This window comes from Aedes albopictus, chromosome 2 (genome assembly GCF_035046485.1).
Source record: "Aedes albopictus strain Foshan chromosome 2, AalbF5, whole genome shotgun sequence".
Classification (NCBI taxonomy): Eukaryota; Metazoa; Arthropoda; class Insecta; order Diptera; family Culicidae; genus Aedes; species Aedes albopictus.
In genome coordinates this window covers 34,654,478-34,671,645 of record NC_085137.1, presented here as the reverse complement: position 1 = coordinate 34,671,645, position 17,168 = coordinate 34,654,478, and the positions used below count along the sequence as shown (strand labels likewise).

Sequence of the window (17,168 nt, the reverse complement as noted above, 5' to 3'; positions counted from 1 at the left end):
GAAAAATTCCTGGATCAACTCCTGAAGAAGTTCCAGGAGGAATTGCTGAAGAAATACCTGGGGTAATTCCTGAAGAAATTCTTGGTAGAATTACTGGAAGAGTCCATGAAGAAATACCTAGATATAATCCTGGAGTAATGCGTGGAGGAATACCTGGAGTAATTCTAGGATAAATGCCGAGAGAAATTTCTGGGAGAATTTCTGGAGGAATCCCTGGAGGGTTTCCTGGAGGATTCCTGAAAAAAATCTAGAATTCCTAGAGGAAACTCTGGAGGAATTCATACAGGAATCCCTGTAGGAAATTAGAGTTATTCCTGGAATACAAGAGGAATTTCTGGGGGAATTTCTGAACGAACCTCTGGTGGATTCCCTGGATAAATTCATGGTAGTAATTTCTGAAAAAAAAATCCAGGAGGAACTCCTGGATCAATTTCTGGAGGAATTTCTGAAACAATTCCTGGGGTAAATCTCAAGATACCTCTTGAAGAATCTCTGGGGAAATTCTTAAAAAACAACCCTGGAGGGATCTCTGAAGCAATTTCTGAGAAACCTCAAGAGAAACTTCTGGACAAATTTCTGTCGGATACCTAGGAGGAATTACTGGAGGAACTTTTGAACAAATTCCTTGCGAAATCCCAGAAGGAATGCCTGGAGAAATTCCTAGAGGAATTCTTGGGGAAATTTCGTGGAACTATCCCTGGAAGATTTCCTGGAGTAATCCCTGAATTATTTCCTGGAGGAATCTCTAGAGGAATTCTGAAAGAAATCCCTAGAGATATTTCTGAAGAAATCCTTAGACAATTTCCTAAAGGGATTCCCAGATGAATTTCTGGAGGAATTTCCAGAAGAATTCCAGGAGGAATTGCCAGAGGAATTTATGGAGGAAATACTGGAGATATCATCGGAGGAATTCCTGGAGAAATCTCTAGAAGAATGCCTGGTATAATCCTGGAGGAATTCCTGGTGCAATTTCTGGAGGAAGCCGTAAAAAATACCTAGAGGAATCTCTAGAAGAATCCCTGGAGGAGAAATTCCGGATGAATTCCTGGAGAAATTTCTGACAGAAATTTCTGACAGAATCTCTTGGAGGATTTCCTGCAGAAATTCCTGAATTAACCTTGAGTAATTCCTGGAGAAGTTCTTGGTGGAACTCACAGAAATTCATAGATGAAATTTTGGAGTGATGCCTGGAGGAATACCTGGAATAATTCCTAGATAAATTCCCGGAGGGATCCCTGGAGGATTCATGAAGCAATTCTTGAAGAAATTCCTAGAGAAATCTCAGGAGGAATTTCTATAGGAATTCCTTGAGCAATTCCCGGAGGAACCTCTTAGAGGAATTCCTGGAGGAATCCCAAGAAGAATTTTAGAAGAAATACAAAGTTCAATATATGAGGAAATTGCATGAGGGGTTTCTGAGGAAATCTCGGTACTGAAGAAATCACTGAAATATTAATCCCGGAAGTTATTCCTGAAAGAATTACAGAAGGAATTTCCGGGTGAATCTCTGGGGGAATTCTTGGAGGAATTTTTGAACAAACTCCATGAGGAATCCCAGAAGCAACCCAGGAGGAAGTCCTTAGGGAATCTCAGGAGAGCTTTCTTGCTTTCTGCTTAAAAAGAAATCTGAAGAAATTCGTGTCTACAGTAATTTCTGGACGAATTATTGAAGGAATACTTGTATGGACCCCTAACGGTTTTTTGTACAAATTTTTCAAGCAATTCCTGGATTATTTTTAGTTCTAGTTAAAATTCTTGTAATTTATTTTTTTTTTCAATATATTCCTGTAGACATACTACGAATCATTCCAGATGAAATTATTGGAGCCATCTCCAGAGGCATTGTGGAAGGAATATATGGAGAAATCCCTGTAGAAATCGCTGTAGGAATACCTGCAGAAATACCTTGAAGGATCTCTGAAGAAATTGCTGAAGAAGAAATTGCTCGAAGAGGAGGAACCTGTTAAGATATCCCAGGACAAATCCCCGAAGAAATGTCTGGGTGAATTATTGAATGAATCTTTTGAGGAATCCATGATCCATGGAAGTAATCCTGGAAGAATTGTTCATACTCATATAGTTTACGGAACTAGGAACAAACCTAAACAATCATTTTGATTCCTCAAAACAGCAATGCCGATTTGCATATTCACATATCGGGTGCCCATCCCGATTAAAAGTTATTTCAAGTCAGGCCCCCCTGGGCCCCCTCCAGAAAAAAATACAAGCTACGCCAATGAGCAATGCCTTTGCAAATTCCTTCCGAAATTAATTTAATCGATTCCTTCGTGTGATTTTCAGCATTGGTTTTGAGAATTCTTTTTTCTTGACAGCTCACTTTCGATGTTTTTGAGAACCGTTGACTAAACAACATTTTCAAAACTTCTCAGGCATTTCAATTTTTTGATTATTTCAATATTTACTCAGTAATTTCTCTGGGAATTGGCAATTCTATCGAGAATTATTTTATTATATTTCTTTGAGATTTTATTCAGGAATTCCATTGCAAAATTCTTTCAATTATTGTTTATTTGTATTCAATTATTTTGGGAAATCCATCCACTATTTTTTCGTTTTTTTTCATCCTGAGAATTTCACCGGAAATTAGTTTGAGCACTCTTGCGGTTATTTGTTTGGCAACTTCTTCAGCAGCTTCTTTGGAAATTTCTTCAGCAATTCTCTTGGGATTTAATTATGTAATGGAGCGGATCTGGTGTGATGGTTAGAACACTTGACTATCACGCCGAGGACCTGGGATCGAATCCCACTCCCAACAAACCCACACAATGTGGGTTCTTCCTTCGGAAGGGAAGTAAAGCGTGGTTCCCGAGATGAACTAGCCTAGGGCTAAAAATCTCGTTGATACAGATAAAGATTTTGAAACTTTGTTGGCAATTATTTTTGGAAATTCATTTCGCCAGTCAGAAAGTCAGAAAACGCTTTCGCAGTTTGAGAGTTTCTTCGGCAACACCTTTGGAAATTTCCCTATGAATTTCTTAGGTAATTTCTCTTGAATTTCCTTCAACAAAGCCTTCCAAAATTTCTCAAGCAATTTTTTATTTTTTTTTCGAAAATTTCTTAAGGAGTTCCTTTCACATTTCCTTCTATAACTGCATTGCAAATTCCTGCAGCAATCCCGATTGACAATTCCTGAATTTTATAAGAAAATGTTTGAGAAATTTACAACAGAAACAGAACAGAATCACCGGAAGCACAAAAATATTGTCGAAGAGATTTCTGAGGAATACGCCGAAGGAATTTGGGAATAATTACTTGCGAAATTTTCACCCAATTGGCCCAGGGAATTTCCAGAGGAGTTTACGAACAAGTTTCTTAAGATTCATGAATGAATTGCCGACGGAATTCTAAAAAGAAAAAAAAACCTCAAAGGAATAGCCAAAACAGTTTCGAAAGGAATTCTAAATTGTAATGCAAAGAAATTGCAGATAAACTTTCAACTGAATTCCCAAAGAAATGTACTCAGGAAATGCTTTCAAATTTTTTTAAGAAATCTTTTGGACCTTTATAAATTCCGTTATGCGTTTGTTAAGCTTTTTTTTCAATTCCTTCGGTGATGTGTTGTGAAAATATCACAAGCAATTTTTAAATTTTTTCTCGGAAATTCAGAAATTCTTAATTCTTAATTCTTAATTCTTAATTCTAAATTCTTAATTCTTAATTCTTAATTCTTAATTCTTAATTCTTAATTCTTAATTCTTAATTCTTAATTCTTAATTCTTAATTTTTAATTTTTAATTCTTAATTCTTAATTCTTAATTCTTAATTCTTAATTCTTAATTCTTAATTCTTAATTCTTAATTCTTAATTCTTAATTCTTAATTCTTAATTCTTAATTCTTAATTCTTAATTCTTAATTCTTAATTCTTAATTCTTAATTCTTAATTCTTAATTCTTAATTCTTAATTCTTAATTCTTAATTCTTAATTCTTAATTCTTAATTCTCAATTCTTAATTCTTAATTCTTAATTCTTAATTCTTAATTCTTAATTCTTAATTCTTAATTCTTAATTCTTAATTCTTAATTCTTAATTCTTAATTCTTAATTCTTAATTCTTAATTCTTAATTCTTAATTCTTAATTCTTAATTCTTAATTCTTAATTCTTAATTCTTAATTCTTAATTCTTAATTCTTAATTCTTAATTCTTAATTCTTAATTCTTAATTCTAAATTCTAAATTCTTAATTCTTAATTCTTAATTCTTAATTCTTAATTCTTAATTCTTAATTCTTAATTCTTAATTCTTAATTCTTAATTCTTAATTCTTAATTCTTAATTCTTAATTCTTAATTCTTAATTCTTAATTCTTAATTCTTAATTCTTAATTCTTAATTCTTAATTCTTAATTCTTAATTCTTAATTCTTAATTCTTAATTCTTAATTCTTAATTCTTAATTCTTAATTCTTAATTCTTAATTCTTAATTCTTAATTCTTAATTCTTAATTCTTAATTCTTAATTCTTAATTCTTAATTCTTAATTCTTAATTCTTAATTCTTAATTCTTAATTCTTAATTCTTAATTCTTAATTCTTAATTCTTAATTCTTAATTCTTAATTCTTAATTCTTAATTCTTAATTCTTAATTCTTAATTCTTAATTCTTAATTCTTAATTCTTAATTCTTAATTCTTAATTCTTAATTCTTAATTCTTAATTCTTAATTCTTAATTCTTAATTCTTAATTCTTAATTCTTAATTCTTAATTCTTAATTCTTAATTCTTAATTCTTAATTCTTAATTCTTAATTCTTAATTCTTAATTCTTAATTCTTAATTCTTAATTCTTAATTCTTAATTCTTAATTCTTAATTCTTAATTCTTAATTCTTAATTCTTAATTCTTAATTCTTAATTCTTAATTCTTAATTCTTAATTCTTAATTCTTAATTCTTAATTCTTAATTCTTAATTCTTAATTCTTAATTCTTAATTCTTAATTCTTAATTCTTAATTCTTAATTCTTAATTCTTAATTCTTAATTCTTAATTCTTAATTCTTAATTCTTAATTCTTAATTCTTAATTCTTAATTCTTAATTCTTAATTCTTAATTCTTAATTCTTAATTCTTAATTCTTAATTCTTAATTCTTAATTCTTAATTCTTAATTCTTAATTCTTAATTCTTAATTCTTAATTCTTAATTCTTAATTCTTAATTCTTAATTCTTAATTCTTAATTCTTAATTCTTAATTCTTAATTCTTAATTCTTAATTCTTAATTCTTAATTCTTAATTCTTAATTCTTAATTCTTAATTCTTAATTCTTAATTCTTAATTCTTAATTCTTAATTCTTAATTCTTAATTCTTAATTCTTAATTCTTAATTCTTAATTCTTAATTCTTAATTCTTAATTCTTAATTCTTAATTCTTAATTCTTAATTCTTAATTCTTAATTCTTAATTCTTAATTCTTAATTCTTAATTCTTAATTCTTAATTCTTAATTCTTAATTCTTAATTCTTAATTCTTAATTCTTAATTCTTAATTCTTAATTCTTAATTCTTAATTCTTAATTCTTAATTCTTAATTCTTAATTCTTAATTCTTAATTCTTAATTCTTAATTCTTAATTCTTAATTCTTAATTCTTAATTCTTAATTCTTAATTCTTAATTCTTAATTCTTAATTCTTAATTCTTAATTCTTAATTCTTAATTCTTAATTCTTAATTCTTAATTCTTAATTCTTAATTCTTAATTCTTAATTCTTAATTCTTAATTCTTAATTCTTAATTCTTAATTCTTAATTCTTAATTCTTAATTCTTAATTCTTAATTCTTAATTCTTAATTCTTAATTCTTAATTCTTAATTCTTAATTCTTAATTCTTAATTCTTAATTCTTAATTCTTAATTCTTAATTCTTAATTCTTAATTCTTAATTCTTAATTCTTAATTCTTAATTCTTAATTCTTAATTCTTAATTCTTAATTCTTAATTCTTAATTCTTAATTCTTAATTCTTAATTCTTAATTCTTAATTCTTAATTCTTAATTCTTAATTCTTAATTCTTAATTCTTAATTCTTAATTCTTAATTCTTAATTCTTAATTCTTAATTCTTAATTCTTAATTCTTAATTCTTAATTCTTAATTCTTAATTCTTAATTCTTAATTCTTAATTCTTAATTCTTAATTCTTAATTCTTAATTCTTAATTCTTAATTCTTAATTCTTAATTCTTAATTCTTAATTCTTAATTCTTAATTCTTAATTCTTAATTCTTAATTCTTAATTCTTAATTCTTAATTCTTAATTCTTAATTCTTTATTCTTAATTCTTAATTCTTAATTCTTAATTCTTAATTCTTAATTCTTAATTCTTAATTCTTAATTCTTAATTCTTAATTCTTAATTCTTAATTCTTAATTCTTAATTCTTAATTCTTAATTCTTAATTCTTAATTCTTAATTCTTAATTCTTAATTCTTAATTCTTAATTCTTAATTCTTAATTCTTAATTCTTAATTCTTAATTCTTAATTCTTAATTCTTAATTCTTAATTCTTAATTCTTAATTCTTAATTCTTAATTCTTAATTCTTAATTCTTAATTCTTAATTCTTAATTCTTAATTCACAAGATCTTCAAATGTGTTGTATGGAAATTCAACAAAAAAGTGATTGGAATTGTACATTACATATCATCTTCCCCTACCTAAAGAATAGCAGACCTCGCAGTTAACAACGCCACGCTAGTTGTTCAGCACTGGCTGTTGGCTGTCTGAGACCCTAGTTGTCCGCATGCACGCACAAGCTTCGCTGGGTACCTAATTCAAATTTGTCCCACATTTTCCCCTAAGATACAGAGAGACATCTGTAGATATTGCGGATTGCCCGTCCATCCACACAGGGCTCGAAGCAAATGGGATGACGGAAGATGAAGCATGCAGTGCGTGCAAGAGCCTACCTAGCTAGGAGGTCACGGAAAGCATTCCCAATGAAATTAGGAACGGGAGCATGACGAAGGAGAAAACTTTTCTCAATGACGATGAGGAAGGATTCGGGGATGGGATACCAAGCTTACACCATACACATAGTGGAAATAAATATGTAGGCTAATGGAGGCAAAGATGTTCAGTTTTTACATGCTGGGTTAATTAACGGGATTGCGACACGCAAGTCGATGTTAATGCAAGCAGACAACAAGACAAAGAATTTTTGTCTTATATAGACATTTATTGTATTTTATTGTCTTTTATAGTATTTTATTATCTTTTATTGTTTATTATTGTCTTTTATTGTCTTTTATTGTCTTTTATTGTCTTTTATTGTCTTTTATTGTCTTTTATTGTCTTTTATTGTCTTTTATTGTCTTTTATTGTCTTTTATTGTCTTTTATTGTCTTTTATTGTCTTTTATTGTCTTTTATTGTCTTTTATTGTCTTTTATTGTCTTTTATTGTCTTTTATTGTCTTTTATTGTCTTTTATTGTCTTTTATTGTCTTTTATTGTCTTTTATTGTCTTTTATTGTCTTTTATTGTCTTTTATTGTCTTTTATTGTCTTTTATTGTCTTTTATTGTCTTTTATTGTCTTTGATTGTTTTTTATTGTATTTTATTGTCTTTTGTTGTCTATAATTGTCTTATGTTGTCTTTAATTGTCTTTAATTGTCCTTTATTGTCTTTTATTGTCTTTTATTGTCTTTTATTGTCTTTTATTGTCTTTTATTGTCTTTTATTGTCTTTTATTGTCTTTTATTGTCTTTTATTGTCTTTTATTGTCTTTTATTGTCTTTTATTGTCTTTTATTGTCTTTTATTGTCTTTTATTGTCTTTTATTGTCTTTTATTGTCTTTTATTGTCTTTTATTGTCTTTTATTGTCTTTTATTGTCTTTTATTGTCTTTTATTGTCTTTTATTGTCTTTTATTGTCTTTTATTGTCTTTTATTGTCTTTTATTGTCTTTTATTGTCTTTTATTGTCTTTTATTGTCTTTTATTGTCTTTTATTGTCTTTGATTGTCTTTTATTGTCTTTTATTGTATTTTATTGTCTTTTATTGTCATTTTTTGTTTTTTATTGTCTTATATTGTCTTTTATTGTATTTTATTGTCTTTTATTGTTTTTTATTGTCTTTTATTGTCTTTTATTGTATATTATTGTCTTTTATTGTCTTTTATTGTCTTTCATTGTCTTTTATTGTATTTTATTGTCTCTTATTGTCTTTTATTGTCTTTTATTGCCTTTTATTGTATTTTATTGTATTTTATTGTCTTTCATTGTCTTTTATTGTCTTTAATTGTCTTTCATTGTCTTTTATTGTCCTTTATTGTCTTTTATTGTCTTTCATTGTCTTTTATTGTCTTTTATTGTCTTTTATTGTCTTTTATTGTCTTTTATTGTCTTTTATTGTCTTTTATTGTCTTTTATTGTATTTGATTGTCTTTTATTATCTTTAATTGTCTTTTATTGTCTTTTATTGTCTCTTATTGAATTTTATTTTTATTGTTGTTATTTAATTTTATTGTATTTCATTTACGTTTGTTTATTTCTGTTTTTATTAAGTGTATTTTTGCCCTTCTCGTGAAAGGCTATATGTTCACTCCAAAAATGACTTTTTGATAGAAGGCCCGGATTTTTTTTTATCATACACTCATTCTCTCAATGTGATACCTTAAAATTAGTACAAAAAAGCTTCCCATACCGGGAATCGAACCCGGGCCTTCCGGGTGAGAGCCGGATATCCTAACCACTAGACAATATGGGACATGGCATATGGTGCTGCCAGAATCAAAGCTCAAATTTTGCTCGTCACCAGCGATGTATGTTTACATTTAATCACAAGCGGACTCGTGCGTACCACCAACCAACACCAGTTTTCCAAAATTAAATTTCATCGCTTCACCGACTCATCAGCTACCGTTGCGTCGTTGTTGTCGTTGTCATCTTGGCAGAGGCCTACATTTGTTGGATGTTCTCTTCTTACTACAACACAGTATCATACATATTAAACATTACCGCTTGCCACCGCTTGCCTTTCTAAGGGGTTCTCTTTCCCACCTCATTCACCAACTTTCGCCAGTTAAACGCGGAAAAGGGAAGACAGCGAGGTTTTGGCCTGATGATGAAAGGTACAAGCACCTTCCGCTGAGGGTTCGGCACGGCGTGTTTGATTTTTATTAATCTTTCTCACATCGTCTTTTTCTGTCGGTTGCGGATGCTTCGGCGTAGGTAGGCACGTCACATCTCTGAACATGGGACAAGTTGCACGTGGTGGAGTGAAAAATCACCTGCTGAATTGAGTTTTCAGCATTCTCTTGCTTCTGGTTTTCACTCAAATTAATGGAAAAGTTGTTTCTTGAAATCCGAGGACATTTGCGTTCTCATATAAGTGGAGGTTCAAATAAAAAAAATATACATACATTCATTTAAAACACGAGAATCGTTTTCTTGGTCTGCAGTCGCTTAGTGGAAATATTCTCTGTTGTTTGTAATTGGTAAAATCTTCCTGTATGATGTCCATTTTCGTTATTATCAGAGTTTAATCATAACTCGCGTTTCCTTCTAGAGTTATTCGACACCTAGTTGGAGCTGAACAAAAGTTCAATTTCAATCACACACCACGGTCCTTATTTCAGGTAAGCCACATGTGTCTTGAAACGGATGCTGCATAATACTCACTTTCATGCTGAAAAAAATTGCAGTAGGATACTTCGTTGCTTCACTTAGTATGCCTTACTTCATTCGGACAGTTTCCTTTTTTTCTATGCTCAACGCATGCAGACCGCTCTCACTGGAACCGAGCGTAAGTACCCAGCTAGATTTCGGTTGTGCTTCTGGCGTGCATGGTTGGTAAAATGTGTGCATTCCCAGCATATGTACATTGTTCAGGTGGAACACTCGTACATTTTTTTAGTAAGAAAAATAGACACTAAAATCTTACAAGTCCCATATTGTCTAGTGGTTAGGATATCCGGCTCTCACCCGGAAGGCCCGGGTTCGATTCCCGGTATGGGAAACCTTTTGCAATTTTGTGCATCACATATTTTAAGACTAGAAGACAAGAAGACAAGAAGACAAGAAGACAAGAAGACAAGAAGACAAGAAGACAAGAAGACAAGAAGACAAGAAGACAAGAAGACAAGAAGACAAGAAGACAAGAAGACAAGAAGACAAGAAGACAAGAAGACAAGAAGACAAGAAGACAAGAAGACAAGAAGACAAGAAGACAAGAAGACAAGAAGACAAGAAGACAAGAAGACAAGAAGACAAGAAGACAAGAAGACAAGAAGACAAGAAGACAAGAAGACAAGAAGACAAGAAGACAAGAAGACAAGAAGACAAGAAGACAAGAAGACAAGAAGACAAGAAGACAAGAAGACAAGAAGACAAGAAGACAAGAAGATAAATTCTTCATCCCAGAACGAAAACTTAATCTATTTCTCACCACGCGTTCGTACAAGAACGGTGAAGATTGAATCAAACCAAATCGTTGGCTTTCCACCAAGATGAACGGCGCTGTTTTCAAGATTCACTGAACCACCAACTATCGGTGGTGAAGATAGAAATCTTCTATCACAGATGGAACACCATATCCAGCAGGGACGGCGTGAGCAAGCATCCGCTTCATAGTGGATTCCATTGTTCGTGCGTCGCGCCGGTTGGTTCGGCGATGCTAAGGAGTTGTTCCGTTGTTCCGGCAGAACCCGGGCCATCTCAGTTGTCTTCCTGCTTGTCATCGCTTTTCATTCAACGTCTTCACGCTTATTTAGCTTCTGTTTAAATTTTTATACGCTGCGACGACGGCGATCGTGGCAGGATGGTTTTTGTGTCCCTGTTTGACGATTGGTGGAAGTGAAGAAAAACTAGAAAATTGAAAATGAATGATTCATGGTTGAATGTTCAAGTAGCTATGCTGGAAGTGTAGTCATGCATATAATAAAAAGTGGTAGCAGAGAAAAGTCTGAGCTATTCCCAGTAAATTGAAACCTTGATTAGAACACCGAATAAAAGAAATTGGACGAATGAAACCCAACAAATCCAGTAGCGAATTTCCCCCATGAACAATTATTCCAGGAAGAGGATCAACTAGTATCCTGAAACCAATTTATGTCGGTGAAGATAAATGACCCGTTAAATTTAGTGTGAACGAATCGTCGAACCAGCGCACTTCATGCATCGAAGGGAGAATCACTGATCCTGAAAATGTATCTAATTCGCTTCATAAAAGCGTGGGTACCTACCGAAAAGTTGTTAGTCCAGTCAACCCCGGCCACCCATTTCGATGCCATTAATCTTTTATCACACACCATAAAGCGTCGAAAATGGCAGATTTGCGTACAGTTCTGGAAGCTCGGTAGCTGGACAAATTCCTCATATAACCCAACAACTTTCTCATACCCCGCGCGATGGTGCCACACGCTTTTGCAGTGACTGGTTTGTTTGGCTTGTGGCGTAACTGCACATCGTTTCCATTTGGGAGATCTTTGACCCACGACGGTACGGACAATAGCCCGGAGAGCCATATGAAAATATTTTCCAACCAAATTGAATTCAAACTCATTGTAGCCCCCACGGGATATCCCTCGCGGCTTCCATATCCACGTCCATCTACACGCACTCACTTGTCGAGCACTTACGGGATTTTTGATGGTTCTCGTTAATGTGCAACGGAACGATGTGTGAGTGGAATTATACTGCGCGGGCAATAGCCTTTCGATTGAGAATTCGCGGTGGTTGCGATGTTGATGGTTTGTAATCAATTTGTGCAGTGCTTTTATCGAAATAATTTGGAAATCAAAAAGTGTGTCAAGTACTGATACTACAATCACTTCATTCCAGCAAATCCCAGCATATGGTGTTTAAGATTGCCCAGACTACCAACCAACCGTTTTCGAGTTATAATTTTTTGAAGAAGATTATCAAGATTTTGCGTGGAATTATTTCAGGTGCGTGGAATGTGTCAACAAACTCGAGCTACCAGAAAGTTCAGTTTTGTAGCCGATGTGTTAGACGCCGGACGCGAGTTCACGACAATTCTTCATATCACCAATCAACTTCGCCTTGAAAATGGTTGACAGTTCTCAGTTCACTTAACAGATGACACACAAGCAAGAAAGAGACAAATAAATCTTCTACTTTACCGACCTTGTTGCCGTCTCCTGTTTGCTCATGTTATATCTGTCATGTGACCTGAGAAATGTCAAACATTTTTGAGGTTAGGTTTTGTTGTGTCATTAAGAATGTTCTATTACACCACGATACCTGAACTCCAAAAAGATTGACAATTCTCAGTTCACTTGACAGATCACACACAAGCAAGGTAAAGATCAAATTTATCTTCTATTTAACGTGCTTGTTGCCCTCCTCTTTTTGCTCGTGTTACATCTGTCATGTGACCTGATAACTTGTCAATCATTTTTGAGGTTTGATTTGGTGATTTAGTAAAGAACAACGCGGTCGGTGGATCTTTATTCTTCAGTACACCAACAAAGCTAGCCATGAAAATGTCTGACACTTCTCAGGTCATTTTGACAGACCACACACATGCACGAAAAAGACGGATGATTGATTCTACTTTATCTATCTTGTTGCCGTCCTTTTCATGCTCATGTTACATCTGTCAAAATGACCTGTGAATTGTCAGTTATTTTGAAGTTAGGATCGTTGTTGATTGCGGTAATACTTCACTACACAATATGGCGAACCATAATTCAAAATGGCGGCCACGGAATGGAGATACCATGTAATATAAACATCTTTCGATCGGGCTTGATGAGCAAAAGTCAACAATCGATATTTGACGCCATTTTGAAATGCAAAAAAAGTGAATCATAACACAGCGCAACAAAAAATAACTTTTTGTCTGTCTCAAGAGCAAACTTATGTGTCTCCGAAGGATTTTGGGCCGCTGAATCCGAATCCGGGCTCAGATTTGCTCTAACACGTCACAATTTTGAGCTATACCTCAATTTATAGGGCAAAATGTGCGATTTTGGGCTTTTTTGACTGCAAGCCATTAAGCAAGGACATATTTTTTTTAAACAATCAAAAGGTTAATTGGTCAATTAACATCTAAATTAACGACTCATGCAAAATATTTCGTTCTACCAAATCGAATTTGATAGTTTTATGGTATTATGGGTATCTATCGATCGGGCTTGATGAGTAGAAGGGTAGAGTGTCAGAGTAGAGGGTACGGTAGAAGGTTGGATAGAGAGTAGGGTGGAGTGTAGGGTGGAGTGTAGGGTAGACGATGTGGAAGACGGTCGGGTAGCGGGTGGAAGGCAATTCAAGGGATTTCAGAAGCTTTCAAAGGTCATTGCAAGAGGTTTGAGGAGCGTTTCAAGGTATTCCAGAGTAATATCAGAGTTATTTAAGAGAGTTTCAAGGGGTTTATGGTATATTAAAGGCGTCCAAAAGGGTTTCAGAGGCATTTCAAATTGATTATGATGATTTCATGGGCGTTTCATTGGGATTACAGAGGTTTCAGGGGTGTTTCGAGGCATTTTAGGTCAGAGTGGTATCAGGGGGTTCCAAGAACATCTTTAAATCAAATCAGCTATGAACTCGAAGAATCACGACTGGTATTTCAGAGGTGTTTCAAATAATATTGTGATGAGGTCTCTAAAAATTATCTGAAACTTCCTGAAATACCTCCAAGATCCCCATGAAACTCCCTCGGACCCCACGTAACGCACCCGAGACGGTCCGCAACCCCCGAAAACTCCTCCGTAACGCTTCCGTAACGCCTCTGAATGCCACCGAAAGTGCTTTGACACTTCCTGAAATGCCTCCAAAATCCCCTTGAAACCCCCCGAATCCCATGTAACGCACCTGTGAGGCTCAGAAACCCCCGAAAACTCCTCCGTAACCCTTCCGTAACGCCTCTAAATCCCTCAGAAAATATTCTGAAACTCCTTGAAATGCCTTTAACCCTTATGTGGCCGGCAGGGTACCCGAGTACCCAGCACCCGTTTAAAATACACGGTGTAGAAAAAAGCAAAAAGTTTGCCGGCCACATAACGGTTAAAATCCCCTCGAACCCCATGTAACGCACTTAGGAGTCTCCGAAACATCCGAAAACTTATTCGTAACGCTTCCGTAACGCCTCTGAATAACGCCGAAAATGACCTGAAACTTCCTGAAATGCATCTAAAATCCCCCTTAAACTTCCTCGGACCCCATGTAAAGCATCTGATACCCTTATAAGCACCCGAAAACGCCTGCGAAAAGTATCTGACAAACACCGAAAATGCTATGAAACTTCCTAAAACGCCCTCAAAATCCCCGTAAATCCTTCTTAGACCCTATGTAAAGCACATGAGATTCTCCATAATCCCCAAAAACGCCTCCACAACGTCTCTAAAACCAGTCCAAAAATCTCTGAGACTTCCTGAAATGCCTCCGAAACCCCCTTAAGACCCACTCGAACCCCATGTAATGCACGTGAGACCTTCGGAAACCCCCTGGAAACGTAGCTGTAACGCCTGAAAACCCCGTCGAAAGTCCTCTGAAACTCTCTGCAATGCTTTCGAAAACCCCCTCAGACCTCTGAAACCCCCCTGAGATCTACGTAATAAGTAGGGTGGATGTTAACGCTGGGTAGATGGTAGGATGAAGGATAGTGTAGAGATTTTGCAATCCTTCAGGATTTTTTTTTCGGAATTTCCAGATGCTCCAGAATGCCTATAGGGATTGCTTCTGAGATCTCATCAGGGATTTTTGCACAGCTTGCTTTCGAAAATTCTGAAAGAATTCTTTTAGGTATTCTATTCGGCATTTCTTCAGGGGTTTGTGCTCGAATTCCTCCAAAAATTCTTCCCTAGTTTTTTTCATAATTTCTACAATCATTCCTTCCAGAATTTCTTCAATGATTTTTTCAGGGATTTCTGTGAATTATATATGTAGTTGGGACTCCTGCTGGGTTTACTTTACGGATTACTCCTGGTATTTAAAAAAATCTGTCAAGATAAATTCAGAGACCTATCCATTGAGATTGGGATCCATTTAGATTTTCCTGCTGGTATTCCTTGAAAAACTCTTCTGGGATCTTTTCAGGGATTCTTTTCGGGGTTTCTCCACTAATTACTCCAGAGATTTCTTCTGTGATTCATTCAGCAATTCCTGCCGAGCTTCCAGTTGGTATTCCTCTCAGGATTCTTCCAAATATTTCTCCCAGAATTCCGGGATCTTCTGTATGGATAATTTTGATTTTTTTTTTTTCATAAGCGCTTTCGGGGGTCTGAGGGGGTTCCAAAGGCACTACAAAGGTTTTCAGAGGATTTTCGACGGGTTTTCTGAGGCGTTCCGGAGGCATTTTGGTGGTTTCGGAGGATTACATTTAGAGGGATTTAGAGGGACTTTGGAAGCATTTCATGAAATTTTTAAGGGGATTCTGGAAGCAGTTCGTGAAGTTAAGAAGGATTTTCAGCGAGTTTCAAAAGCGTTACGTTGGCGTTTTCAGGGGTTTCGGAGAGTCTCTGGTACGTTACATAGGGTCCGAGGGGTTTCTAGATGGTTTCAGCGGGTTTGAACCGATTTTCAGCGGAGTTCAGAGGCGTTACGTTTCAGTGGTTTCGAAGGGTCTGTTACATGGGGCCGAGGGGATTTTAAGGAGATTAGTAAAAAAATTTCCACTGATTTAACTGACTGAAGAATCAGTTAAAAAACACGACTGCAAGCTTAACAAAATCACCCGTTGAGAGTTCAGGAGCTACACCCTGCGCATTTGGCATCTCTGCTTCTTAGCACAGACAGTTGTATGAACCATTTCCATACACCCAGGAAGTGATCCTTTTATGGACTGCCGCCATACACGTGTGTGCATCGAGCAATCAAGAGGGTGTAAAAAGCTGCCGGAAAAATGAAGCTGCATTCATTGAGAGACTCCCGGTCCTCTGTTGAGTGGATTCCTGTTTTTCAATATATGTGGATGTGGATGTGGAGCAACCCACTAACCAACCAACCTAGTAGAGGTACGCTACGGCGACGCCATCCAGCTCACGAGCCAGCAATGATCCGTTGGTATCTTGAAAAAGAAGCGGGTTATCTCGATTGAGTTGGAGGAGGAACTCCACCCACGTTCGCGGTGGCGGCGGTGCGGTGTGGAGGGAGCCAGAAAAGTGTCGTGTTGATCGCTGCGCTGCCGGGAGGAAACGAAATATTAGATGTTCTCCGCTGCGGAGTGCATATTCTCTCACATTCCGCCCATTCAGAAGCATTTGGCAAACATTTGCAGCACGTCGGTGGTCGTCGTTTGCGGTTTCTGTGATATAAGAGCCGGCTTATGCGAGCTTGCTTGCGATGATGCGATGGGGGGCTTATATGATGCAGGCAGAGGCTTCATCATTTGAAGGAAGCTTTTCTCGGATGCAATTTATGAATCGCGCGATATGGTCTTTCACTTGCGACTGCATGCAGTGGCACTTAAAACTTTGTTCATTTTGGGAAGAGTTATGATAAACACTTGCCTGAGAATGATACTTCGTGAGTGGGATAGATGGTAATATTCCTTGCAATTCGACAGGTTTTTGTGATGAATGGGTCCATATCTAAAAATAAAAATGATTCTAAATCTGTGATACCAAAACTTTCCAGCTCCAGGGAATCAGGAGCGGACGATAAAGATGGCGTTAGCTGAAATCATCAAGATGGGCCTTAAAAAGTTTGCCATCTACAAGGAATAAACAAAATGATCGGGACAAACATTTCGACACTGATTTTTTATTAGGGCCTAACTGAAATTTTCGAATTCTCCTCATCGATCCTCTCTTTGTGTTATTACAGAATGTATATTGAGTTTTCTAAAGATTTTTTGGTTGACATGCGAAGAAGACGACTACATCTTGCTATAGAACAAAATAATGATTTTGTTTGTTTTTATCAAGTTATTAGCGAAAAAGAGAGAGTCGACGAAAAAAAGAGATCAAGTCAGTTAGGCCCTTATGAAACATCATTGTCACTGTCATTTATTTCACTTTTCGAATAATGCATTTAAAATTCTTCGTTCGAAAGATTCTAGTTAAAGACATAATTATCCGACAGACAACTATAAACTATTTTATCTAAGGATTTCATGAACCGAATACAATGAAATTTTGAGCGTTTAGGACTTCTATAAGGAGCTTTGAAAAAGTTTGACTTAACTTAATAGGTAATTATGTAACGAGTTGCAAAAAGTTGATTTTTTAAGCACGACCCAACTAACAATTGCAAGTCACAAA

The 17,168-nt window shown here is 34.6% G+C and overlaps 2 non-coding genes across 2 annotated transcripts; one reads left to right on the top strand and one right to left on the bottom strand.

Moving 5' to 3' along the window:
* Positions 1-8,638: 8,638 nt before the first annotated feature.
* On the bottom strand, positions 8,639-8,710 carry Trnae-cuc (transfer RNA glutamic acid (anticodon CUC)). The gene has a single exon. It is a non-coding gene; the product is annotated as a tRNA-Glu (tRNA).
* A 1,179-nt stretch (positions 8,711-9,889) lies between these two features.
* Trnae-cuc (transfer RNA glutamic acid (anticodon CUC)) lies at positions 9,890-9,961 on the top strand. Its single transcript has one exon. It is a non-coding gene; the product is annotated as a tRNA-Glu (tRNA).
* Positions 9,962-17,168: the final 7,207 nt, after the last annotated feature.